Source organism: Ornithorhynchus anatinus, chromosome 11, assembly GCF_004115215.2.
Source record: "Ornithorhynchus anatinus isolate Pmale09 chromosome 11, mOrnAna1.pri.v4, whole genome shotgun sequence".
NCBI classification, from domain to species: Eukaryota; Metazoa; Chordata; class Mammalia; order Monotremata; family Ornithorhynchidae; genus Ornithorhynchus; species Ornithorhynchus anatinus.
In genome coordinates, this window is record NC_041738.1 from 42,860,430 (window position 1) to 42,872,818 (window position 12,389).

Below are 12,389 nucleotides of genomic sequence, written 5' to 3' on the forward strand. Positions count from 1 at the left end.
GTGTTCCCCTCCTCCCACATCAAAGCCACAAATGCCAAATCTAGCCAGGGTGTTGCACAGTCCACAGCCCGAATGCTTCAGGCACCCTGGGCAGATTCTGCTTCCATATCCCCTCCCCCCACAACCCAGGCTCATTCATTCCTTTAATTATAAAAGGAAGGCCTTTTTTTTTATTTTTATGGGCTGTAAATACAAGGCTAGGGTGGGAATGAATAAAAAGCCCCGGCACATTTTGATATGCAGAAAATTTAGCCTATGAAATAGGAGGTAAATTAAATGGCAGACTACATCTGTAAATGCTCCCAAGTTGAGGATTATAGATTATAGCTATCAGCGATTTGCATATCAGAATTTTAAGCAGTCAGCCCCCTCCAGCGAACAAGGTCATTTCAAAGATAAAAATACTTTTTTTTCCTCTCTCTCCCCTCCTTTCCCTTTCAAATTCAGTTTGCATGTCGTGCAGTTAGAGCTGGAGATTACAAAGGAGGCTTGGACAAGGGTCTCTCCTGCCTCAATCCAAACACATGGACAGCTGCTTCTGCACCTCTGCCTTACATGTGTCCTGGCCTGGATACTGAGGCAAGAGACCTCAACAGAAGCAGTGTTTGCAGTAGCTGGTTCAGGGGGATGAAGAAGAGGGAGGAGATGGACAGAGGGTACTAATGGGAATTGGAGCTTTCTTACATGCTTGTGACCAAGATCTATGTAGTAGGGCAGTTAGCATTCCTTCCCCTTCAGAATGTCTGTCCTTTCCCTGGATTCCTGCTCAAGCTTCTGGGGATGAGAGGCTGGGGCTGGAGGCGGAGGGTGGGGAGAGGGAGTGATGGAGGGAAGAGGATACCTCCCAGCCAACCTCAACTCCGGTTAAGGATACCTGAAGGTTCCTAGGGCCGTTTTTAATTCACACTCATGGCTCCTGAATGGAGTCCAAGCAACACAATTATGAGCAGTCCCTCCCTCATCTTTCACTATGTGCTTTGCCAAGGAAAATCCACAACTCTGCACTGAAGAACATGAAGAAAAGAATGGTGAAAAAAGGAAATGTGGATGTATTTTATTTTCAACAGGGAAGAAATGCCCATTGAGTTAAAAAGGAATCACCTTTCATGATGTCTGCAGGCAGAATGTGTTTGGGAATATAGGGGGTTCTTTAGTTTTCTTTTTTTTTTTCCTCCCATTTTTTTGTTCCCATTTAAGGGCTTCCCAACCAGAAAGTTTAGGATAGAGAGCTGGTAGAATTATATGGGCAGAGAAAAGCAAACAAGGCAAGAGAAGCAAACTGCGTGAACTGGCAAAGTTGGTTCTATTTTTTTAAGGTTTTCCTCTTCAGTTATCTAAGAATTTTTTTAAAATATAGATTGTATGTTAGTAATTTATTTCTAGGACACTCCCCCTTTAAAAATGTTAAAACTGATTAAAATTAGCTTTACTCTCTGTTTGGTGGTACAATTTAATAAAAATCAATATGTTTGCCTGTCTTGTCTTTTCTAGTAATAGAAGTAGCATTTATATTTATTAAGCACTTACTATGTGTGGTGTGCTGTACTAAGTGCTGGGGATGAATACAGAGTTGGAAATAAGACACAGTCCCTGTCAAAGGATAACCATCATGATCCCCAAGTTCTAGTTTAATACTAAACACGTATAGGCATTCAATATGATGGAACTAAATTGACAGGGAAAGGTTTTCGGACTTCAGGAGAAAGGAAAAATAAAAACCTCTTGATAGGTGCCCTACACCAAGGTCTAGAAAATTGTAAGATTGTTGTGTGCAGGGTTTCTCTGTGTCTGCCAACTCTGATGTATTGTACTCTCCCAAGTGCTTAGTACAGTGTTACGTGCATAGTAATGGCTCAATAAATGCCACTGTGGCAAAAATGGATAATGATAATGACAGGAATTGTGGTATTTGTTAAAAGCTTACTATGTGCCAAGATCCCTGCTAAGCGCTGGGGCAGCTATAAGATAATTAGGGAAGACATGATCCCTGCCTCAAATAGCCTAAGTAGTAGGGAGAATAGATATTAAATCCTCATTTTACACTTGAGGTAACTGGGGCCCACAGAAGAGAAGTGACTTGGCCAAGGTCACACAGCAGGCAGAGTGCTATGGCAGAGTCAGGACTACAGCCCTGGTCCCCAGACTCCCAGGCCTGTACTTTTTCCACTAAGCCATCATCAACCGTCTCCCTAAAGTCTCCCTTCCCACTAAAAGATGTGCTCCATGCTTTAAGCTTTTCTCAGGGTCTAACCACCTCCATTTTCCACAATGTTGGGCTAGTCAAAGGCGTGTCCAGAGGGTTAATGTAGCCCAACCAGAGGAAAAGGGAAGAGATGGGGTAGAAAGGGAAGAGATGGGGTACAGGGAAAGCTCAGAGATTGACGGCCCACTGCATCTTTTCCCTTTGCTCCTCTTGTCATGCCAAGGGAGGGCTGCCCCATACCCAAATCCTCAGACAAGCACCAGTCTACCTCTGGGAGCCACTTGAGGCCAGCATAACCTCTGACTCCTCAACCCCTGCATTAGCAGGGTGTTTGAGCAGGAGGGAAGAGGGATGTAGACTGTAAGCTCGATGTGGGCAGGGAATGTGTCTGTTTACTGTTATATTGTACTCTCCCATGCACTTAGTACAGTGCTCTGCACAGAGTAAGCACTCAATAAATACAACCAAATGAACAAATAAATGGGTGATCAACACAAAGTTCTCTTACCCCAGAGGGGCATCTCGGTTTCCCCATTTATCTGCTAGAGAGGCAGGCAGCCCATGCTTAGATTTCACTGTAGCAGGGCTGGCAAAAAGCAGATTCAACACTCTCTCCTCCCTAGTTAGTTAATTACCTTCCCTCAATTTACAAGTGATAAAACAGAGGCATTAGGGAGAAAACTAGTAAAACTGAGGTGCTTCTCCAGAGATTAGTTTTCAATATTATGGTATTGAGCATGAATAATAGCAATCAAAGAGTTAAGACAAGAACCTGTCAGGGCAAACTCACTGCCTTGGATTGATTTTGCTCCCAGCAAAACCCTCTCAGCAACTATTTGGAATTTCAAACATCAGCTTCCGAAGTCACATGGTACAATGAGGACTTGCCCCTCTGGGAACTTCAGAGCTGTAGACAGGCTCATATGAGAACATAGAAGCCATGCTCTGATGGGGGTCAAGAATTGCTACCCTCCCATTTCTTCAAAAAGAGTAGGAGGAGAAGGAGGAGGAGGAGCAGGAGCAGGTGGAGCAGGAGGAAGGGGCAGCAGTGGTAACTGCCATCAAGCCTGGCCCACAGATTTCAAGACTGTGTCACAAATTGACCAAATGACCAAGCTGACCAAGGAGAAGTGGACTTTCATGAGGCTAGGAATGCCTTTTCACCCCCTACATTCACTCCTTTGGCTCCACTGCTTAGCAGCAAGTGAGAGAACTGGATGGGGATCTTGGGTGTCTATATGTGAGCAGACCAGAAAAACAACATCCAACTGAGGGAAAATAATCTGGATTGGGTGTGAGGTGGGTTTAATTCACTCTCAAATATCTTAGCTTAAGATGGAGGTCATTTCTTTTGTACAGGCCAAACTAAGGAAGTATCAGCAAAGCACTTAGGGAGCAACTTCCCTCTCTTCTTCTGTCTCTGTGTTTCTCTCTCTCTCCCTCCCTACCCTCCACATTACATCTTCACAGCTGCCATTGCTGACATACAGCGGATCCTGTGAGATAAAAAGAAAATTCAGTCTGCTCAAAGTTTTCCTTTTTGCCAGTTCCATTCCTGATAAGTGCAGCGGCTGCAAGGAGGCTGATAGAATGCCTATCACCGCGGTTAGTGTGAAAGGAACACCCTATCACTCCAGCATCACCAGGCTGCCATCAACTCCCTACCACACAGAAATTAATATCACTCCAATTACCAGAATAGCGATGGGCTGGGGGAAGGTGATAATAAAAATCTCTTTTCCATAAAGAATGCAAATAGCTTAAAAACATTTGCATCAGTCCGAATAAACAAAAACTGTCAACAAAACTCCCCCCACCTCAGGTCTCCACCTCGATTTGGGGAGAGGGGAGACAAGATGAAATAGCATGGCCTGGTGGAAAGAGCAAGGGCCTGAGAGTTGGAGCTCCTGGGTTCTATTCCCAACTCTGCCACTTGCCTGATGTGTGACCTTGGGTAAGCTACTTAACTTCTCTGTGCCTCAGTTTCCTCATCAGTAATTCGGGGATTCAATACTCGTTCTTCCTTCTACTTCCCTGCTGTGTGACCTTGGGCAAGCCACTTAACTTTTCTGTGCCTCAGTGACCTCATCTATACAATGAGGATTAAAACTGTGAGCTCCATGCAGGACAGGGACAGTGTCCAACCTGATTAGCTTGTATCTACTCCAGCGCTTTGAACAGTCTTGACCCATAGTAAGGCTTAACAAATACCATCATTATTATTATTCTACTTAGACTGTGAGCCCCATGTGGGACAGGGACTGGCCCAATCTAGTTACTTGCTTCTACCTTAGTGCTTATTACAGTCAAGGAGTCAGGCAGTCAGTCATATTTACTTGGCACTTACAGTGTGCAGAGTACTGTACTAAGCACTTGTGGGTTACAATAAACAGACACATTCCCTGCCCACAATGAGCTTACAGTCTAGAGGGGGCTTACAGTCCTTGGCAGGGGACATACCTACCACCTCAGTTATATTGTACTCTCCCAAGCTTTTAGTACAGTGCTCTGCACATAGTAAGCACCCAAAAAATGTGATTAATCCTTTGATTGATTGACCACATATGAGATGGGGCAGGACCAGACAGAAGAAACCAAGGTTGGTATTTTAATAAACAATAACAAAAACCCCAAAGAGTGTGCATCACAGCTGGTCAGGGTAGCTGGTCAAAGCTATGGGAACCCTACTAGGCTTCATACTATTCACCTTGAAGTCCAACAACCTTTTCTCTGACTCCTTCTCTACAACCCAGATTGGCTTTTACACACTATAAGTGTTTTATTTGTGCGGGATGCGCAGTACACTTGCTAGCGTCTCACTTTAACCAGAAGGACAAGAGAACTCCACAAGGGACTGGATGAGTTCAATGGTTGGCATTTTTGCAGATCCGGATGAACTGTCTTCCCTGTCAATACCTCTGGACTTGAGAAAGAAATATTTCTCAGGGTGTCAGCAGAACAGCAGGTGCTGAAGACCACATCTGGGAAGCTAGAGGAAGCTGAACTACCTGAATCGATAATAATAATCATCACGATATTTGTTAAGTGCTTGCCATGAGCCAAATGCTCTACTAAGCTCTGGGTGGATACAAGATAATCAGTTTGGACCCGATCCCCATCTCACGTGTGCTCACAGTCTAAAGCAGAGGAAGAACAAGTGGAATGAGGAAACTGGGGCACTGTGATGTTAAGTGACTTGCCCAAAGTCACCCAGGAGGCAAGTGGTGGAGGCAGGATTAGAACTCAGATCCCTTGACTCCCAGGCCCATGATCTTTCCATTAGGCCAAGCTGGCCTTCTCCCAAACTGGCGAGATTAAATCTAAATATATAAATGAAGTGCACAGGTCCAAGGAATTTGAAAATATCTGGCCTTACTTTCCCCTTAGTATATCCCCAGAGATAGGAATCTGCTGGCACTGCTCAGGATGGCGCAAACCACAGCCACCACATGGGATGAGAGAGTGGAAGTGAGCAACCGGCCAATGGGGGCGGCTTCTGCCCTCTTCGTCCCTCCCCCACCCTGGTCAGTGGGGTCGAGGAGACGGGGAGGGTGACAGCAGAGATTAGAGAGCCGGAAGCCCCCAAACATTTCCTGCCAGCCCATCCCGGAAGGGCCAGTGGTATCAGTTGTGCCTGGAGCCTGTTCCCTTCCTGGACAGAGCGGGAGGGGGGAGGTGCCACCAGAGAGAAGAGGAAACTGGAGCGAGGTGGGGGAAGGGGAGGGAGGGAAGGGAATCTTCACTCTTCCCCAGTGTCACATTTCCTCAGTTTAGCACCCTCGTTCCATGCTGCTTCTCCCAGTGGAGAGGGACCCAAGAGCTCCCACTGATTTCCCGGGAGGGTCAATCAAGAACTCTCCTGGCAGCTGGCCTGTTTGCGGGTGGTACAGCATGCTTCTCAAAGTGCTGGGTATTTCACCAGCTGACCCAAACCAAGGAGCGGGGTTCCAGCGGCAGGACATTTGCGCCGAAGTTGACTTTTCCCATGAGTGGGGAGAGCACGCTGAGCTAGCTCACTGCTGCCCATCACCCAGAGGCCCCGGGAAACCTGGGAGACAAGCCAAGATGTGGGACTCCAGTTATGGGGCTTAGCCCGCTGCCTGGCATCCAGGGGTCTACGGGTTGGGCAGTGCCAAGGGATTCCCTGGTCTCACTGGCGCCTGGATCCAAAGTCAAAAGAAAAGGACGGGAGGGGATGCGATGGCAAGATGAGACCGTGAACTCCAAGATCACATCAGAGAGTGGCTCGGCAAGGGCAGTGGTTCTGACTTTTACTTCTCTTGCCAAGTGCTTAGGGTTGTGCTCTGCACACAGATGACGCTCAGTAAATGCTGCTGTTGCGGGGAGACCGGGAGCCCCGTGTGAGACAGGTTCTCAATCTGATCTGATCGTCTTGTTTCTAACCAACACTTAGTGCAGTGGTTAGCACATTGTAAGTGATTACCAAGTACTACAATTATTATTATCGTTATTTTAGGGAAACAGAATGGATGCAGGCAAGGCAGAAAAGCAGAGGCCAGAAAAATGAGAATTCTTGGTTTGGGATGAACAATACACCCCTGCTCCACCCTTCTCATCCTCACCCCTCCAACCCGGAAACCACTCTCCTTCCCCAGGAAAGGGAAAACCTTGTATAGGCCTGGAGGGGGAAGGGGATAAACTCAAATTTCTTGGAAAGTGACATTTTTTCTCGTGAAAAACGGATGGGCTTGCCTGTGCTCAGAACGAGGGGTTGTGGGTGTGTGCTTCTGAGGGCCGGAATGAACACTTCTGCTCTTAATTTCTCCTCGGAGCCTGTGTGCCCCTTCCTCCCCAGAGCCACCATCTCTCTTTTAGAAGAGGGTTGGGTGTGTCACAAGTGGTGGGGTCAGAGGTCAGGAGTGGGGAGAGGAGGTAACAGATGGACTTGGAGCCTGGAAGGTCAACCAAGTGCCAAACTGGTCTAGCCCTGTCATTTGGTCTGCACTTTCCACCTCTGGCCAGCTTCACTCTGACCACAAACTGGCTCCCCAAACAGACTATCCCTTCTTGCCCCATCCTCCACCTCACACCTCTGTTTCTCATCTCACCTACCCCCACCATCCTGGCTGACTGTTTTACGTGGCTAACCCAGCAGAGAGGGCTTGTCACCTCTGCTCCAGAAAACCCACAGTGTATTCTTGAACCCTTCCTCCCCCATGCTCCCTTCCTCTTTCTCTATCCCTGTACCATTTCACTTTCTTCTTTTTTTCCTCCCATTCCTGCTTCTCTCCCGTTCATGAGTCCCAGTGTCTTTGAGAGTCCATCCCCATCATTCCAGTTCTTCCTTCCTCCTTTTCTTGTAGGTGCTGCTGGTGAGCCTTGATCTTTGCTAATAATTGTGGCATTTGTACTATGTTCCAAGCACTGTATTTAGCATTGGAGTAGACTCAAGATAGTCACCTCCCACAAGGGGCTCACAGTCTAAGTAGAAGGGAGAACAGGTACTGAATCTCCATTCTGCAGATGAGGGAACTGAGGCACACAGAAGCTCAGTGACTTGCCCAAGGTCACAGAGCAGACAAGTGGCAGAGCCTGGGATTAAAAGCCCAGGTCGTCTGACTCCCAACCCTGTGCTCTTTGCACGAGGCCAAGGTACTTCTCAGTGACAGCATTGCTAATGATGGTGTTCCAGTGCTCAGAGAGGGGTGAAGGTTCCCAGCAGCCATGCTGCTGTTGGGCCAGGGGTAGAGCAGAGGCTCAGGTGACAAGGATCAAATTCTGCTCAACATCATTTTCCAGAGGAAGGAGGGACAAAGACTGGGGCGAGGGGTAATCGCCGCCAGATGACGCAAGTTCCCTGAGGAGACGGGAGGGCAGAGTGGAAAAATAAAGGGGACAAAGGGAGGAGGGGAAGGGGAGAGGGTAGGGGGCCACCATGAGTCCAGGTTGAGGAAGTATTAAGGTGTTAGTGAATGGCCTGAGTAGCTCCTGTTTGACACCCCGTAAACTTGTTACGGGCAAGGAACATGCCATGCTAGTTCTGTTGTATTTTACTCTCCCAAGTGCTTTGTAGAGTGCTCTGCACATAGTAAGGGCTCAATAAATACCACTGATTGATTCATCAGAGAGATGGTGATCTCAGAAGGTAGGAGAAGCTGAGGGCTACATCATGGAGGAAGAAATGTCCACAGACACATATTTCTTTAAGGCCTGCATCAGTGCTAGTCTCCTGTCCCAGCCTCTCCCTTTCCCTCTCCCCTCCCTTCCTCTTCTCTGATACTTGAAGTCTTCCAGGGTGTGGGGGATCACTTCCTCCTTCTCCCTCCTCCTCTATCCTTGGGTGGAAGTGAATACTGGGCTCGCGGAGAGATGGGGAGAAGAGTCTAACTTCTCCTGGCTTAGTCCATTTTGAAGTTGGGGGCTAGTTTCTTCACAGGAAGTTTCCTTACCAAGAGGGAGTTCCTTAAAGAAAATCCTGGAGAATTTACTTAAAATTTAGAAACAAAACAGACCGGCTGTTCAGTGGGCAATGGTAAGTCAGGAACTCTCAGTGCTGGTCCAGCAAAAGTTACTGAGAGCTCTCACTGAGAGGAACCAGACAGATTACTAGAATATTCATAAAGTAATCTCAAATCCCCATTCTCTACCATGCACTTTGGGTGAAGGTGAATCAATCATTCATATTTATTGAGGGCTTACTGTGTGCAGAGCACTGTACTAATAACAGAGTTGGTAGACAGGTTTCCTGCCCACAACTAGCTTACAGTCTAGAGGTAGGGAGACGGATCAGAGAGAATGGATGGGGAAAAGGGATATAAAATAAAAATAATATTACTAATAAGACTGTAAATTTGTTGTGCGTAGGAAATGTGCGTATTATATTGTTATATTGCACTCTGCATGTAGTACAGTGCTCTGCACACAGTAAGCACTCAAATACGATTAGAATGATTAGTATAATGATGATAACTATTAAATGACTACTAAGTGCCAAGCACTTTAGCAAATGTTGGGATACTCAGAATGTTGTTCAAGATACTCAGATTGGACACAGTCCCTGTCCCACGAGGAGCTCAGAACCCAAGAGATCGAGTGGTTTATCCCCATTTTACAGAGGAGGAAACTGTGGCATAGCAAGTTTCAAAGACTTGCCCAAGGTCACACAGGAGGTCAGAGGCAGAGCTGGGACTACACTAGAATCTGGCGAACCTACTCCCAGCCCCGTGCTCTCTTTCCCTTGGCCATGCTGCTGAGAAACCTCAGGAAAGATAAGCCGTGGGGCAGTCAAATCACAAGTAAACTTGAAAACTGTTGCTGGGTAAGTGGGTTCAGTTTATAAACTCCCTTTAGAACATTCATTCATTCAATGGTATTTATTGGGCACTTACTGTGTGCAGAGCACTGTACTAAGTGCTTGGAAAGTACAATCTGGCAATGAAGAGAAACAATCCCTACCCAACAATGGGCTTAGACTCTAGAAGCGGGGAGACAGACAAAGCAAAACAAGTAGACAGGCATCAATAGCATCAATATAAATAGAAATTATATATACACATCATTAATAAAATAAATAGAATAGTAAATATATACATAAATACACAAGTGCTGTGCGGTGGGGAAGGGGTTAGGGCAGAGGGAGGGAGTTGAGGTGATGAGGAGGGGAGGAGGAGCAGAGGAGAAGGGGGCTCAGTCTGGGAAGGCCTCCTGGAGGAGGTGAGCTTTCAGGAGGGCTTTGAAGGGAGGAAGTGTGCTAGTTTGGCAGATGTGAGGAAGGAGGGCAGTCCAGGCCAGAGGTAGGACGTGGGCCAGGGATCGACAGCGGGACAGACCAGAACAGACTCAAGACATCTGCAATTTGCCCTCCAAAGACCCTTGTGACTTCCTAGCTGCGGCACATATATTTGACTTGGTCCTGAGGGCATTTTTTTTTAGGAGAGACCATTCCTTACAGGCCCTCCTGTCACCATTCCCTGGCCCAGTTCTCCACTTCCTTCCCTTTCTGCTTTGTTTGCCATCACAGAGGCCAGCTCCTAGCCTGGCTTGAGCCTCCCAGGCCTTATATCATAGGAGGCTGAGGGGCGGACCACTGGACAGGGGATGGGTAGTGACCTCACTCCAGTCACAGCAAGGGCTCCCCTGGCAGTCCCATCTGTCTGCCTGGTTGGAAAGGGTCGTCTCTCATGGTTTAGCACATAGGTTTCAAGCTCACATTGGTGCCTCATTTTTGGCCTGTTACTGGCCTCCTTATTGCTCCAAGGAACGATGGAAAGATATATCTCAGCACTAAAAAGTCAGACTCAGCTCCCCTTAAAAGAGAAATAGTTCCTGGAGACTGGAGAGAGGAGGACGGAGAAGAGATTGGAGGGAGGCAGTGTGGCCAACTGGATACAACAGAAGCCTGGCAGTCAGAAGGACCTGGGTTCTAATCCCAGCTCTGCCACATCTCTGCAGTGTGATCTCGAGCAAGTCACTTAACTTCTCTGGGCCTCAGTTACCTCATCTGTAAAATGGAGATTAAGACTGGAAGCCCCATGTGTTCAACCTGATTAGCTTGTATCTGCTCCAGAGCGTAGTAAAGTGCCTCGCACATAGTAAGTGCTTAACAAATACCATTAAAAAAAAAAAAAATGAGGCCCGGAGCAGCTCCCAGCCTGAATGCATCCGCCTGAGAATTTCAACCAGAAAGTTTCTCAGCCAGTTAATGTTTGCATGCTCGTATACGTGCACACGCAAATGTGTGTGGCTCCATGATCCCTTCCCATACCCTCTTCCCCACCCCAAACCGACTCTGAAGAAATTCGACCTGGTAAATTTGAGTGGGATACCTCTTTGCACCCCAAAGCCCTAGGCAGTAGTGACTGTAAAAAAATTAGGACAGTGGTCATCAGCACCGAGAGAGATAGTCAAACCCCACTTCAGGAAGAGTTGGTCCTTTCAGGTTAGCCTGAAACATCTACACAGGACATCCAAGAGTTAGAAAGAACAAGGGTCTGATTCTCCCAATCTGGGGTCCTGCCCCAACCTCCTCGCTTTGTTGGTCAGGGTTTTAGATGGAACCTAATGGCCATCAGAGCACACTCATTCTCAGGAGGCCTGGTGATGATGACCCACGGAACTTCTGTACGGATACAGCTTCTGGGGATCTGGCCCCCTGGGTCTGCTCTCGATAGGCTGGCCGCTGGAGAAATCAACTCCCCAGAGCACTCATCCCCTCCCCAGAGCTCCCATTCCTTGTTTGTTTGACCCTTAAGGAAGATAAGCTGAACCCTCAACCATGAGAGTCTGGCGACCCTTGTTCCCTCCCCGAGCTGATACTGAGCTCTTGCTAAGGACACGCATGGTCCTGGATTGGGGATACAAGAGAACCTGTGTATCAGTGGGTTTCTGCTTGCCTTTCCCATGCTGCGAAACAGCGTGGCTTAGTGGGTAGAAGGGTCTGGGTGTCAGAAGGACATGGATTCTAATCCCAGCTCTGCCACATTGTCTGCTGTGTGACCTGGGGGAAGTCACTTCACTTCTCCGAGTCTCAGTTACCTCATCTATAAAATGGGAATTAAGACTGTGAGCCCCTTGTGGGATAAGGACTATGTTCAATCTGATCAGCTTGTACCCACTCCAGCACTTATTATGCTGCCTAGCATATAATAAATGCTTAATGAATCTCCTAAGGGAAAAAAAAAGGTCCCTGGTGTCTCCTCAATAAGGTGTCCCTTCCTGTCTCCCTTTCATTGGATCCCCCTCAACAGGGCTTCCCATTATGATGCCCACTTACTGCTGCTTCTCTTCTCCATTCACATATGTACCCCTGGCAGGTCTGAGTTAAACTGAGGGCAAGGTGTGGGGGGAAGGGGCGGATTACCTGGCCCCAAGCATCCTATTTGCAAAGGCAGGCACGTCCAGCTTGGCAATACTGAGGGCACCCAATCAATCAGTGGCATTTATTGAGCACTTAGTTCAGAGTACTGTACTAGGCACTTGGGAGAGTACAGTACAATAGAGTACATAGACACAGTCCAGGCCTCAAGGAGCTTACCATCTAAGGTTTACCAGCAGGGAACTACGGCTCTAGATCAGTGAGCAGCCACCTCAGGCCCTCCACCTGCAGGATTCTCTTGTCTCTATTCTAAACCCTACAGTGATCTGAGTGAACATCTCCCTGTTTCGCTTCCCTTTTTCACCTTTCCTTCCAGCCCTACCACTCTCTTGGAGGGTAGGAGGGAGGAAC

The 12,389-nt window shown here is 47.5% G+C and overlaps 1 protein-coding gene across 3 annotated transcripts in view; it reads right to left on the bottom strand.

Annotated features, from left to right (window-relative positions):
* Positions 1–12,389, bottom strand: part of ZFPM1 (zinc finger protein, FOG family member 1) — a 182,913-nt gene that overhangs the window by 93,210 nt on the left and 77,314 nt on the right. The window lies entirely within an intron of this gene.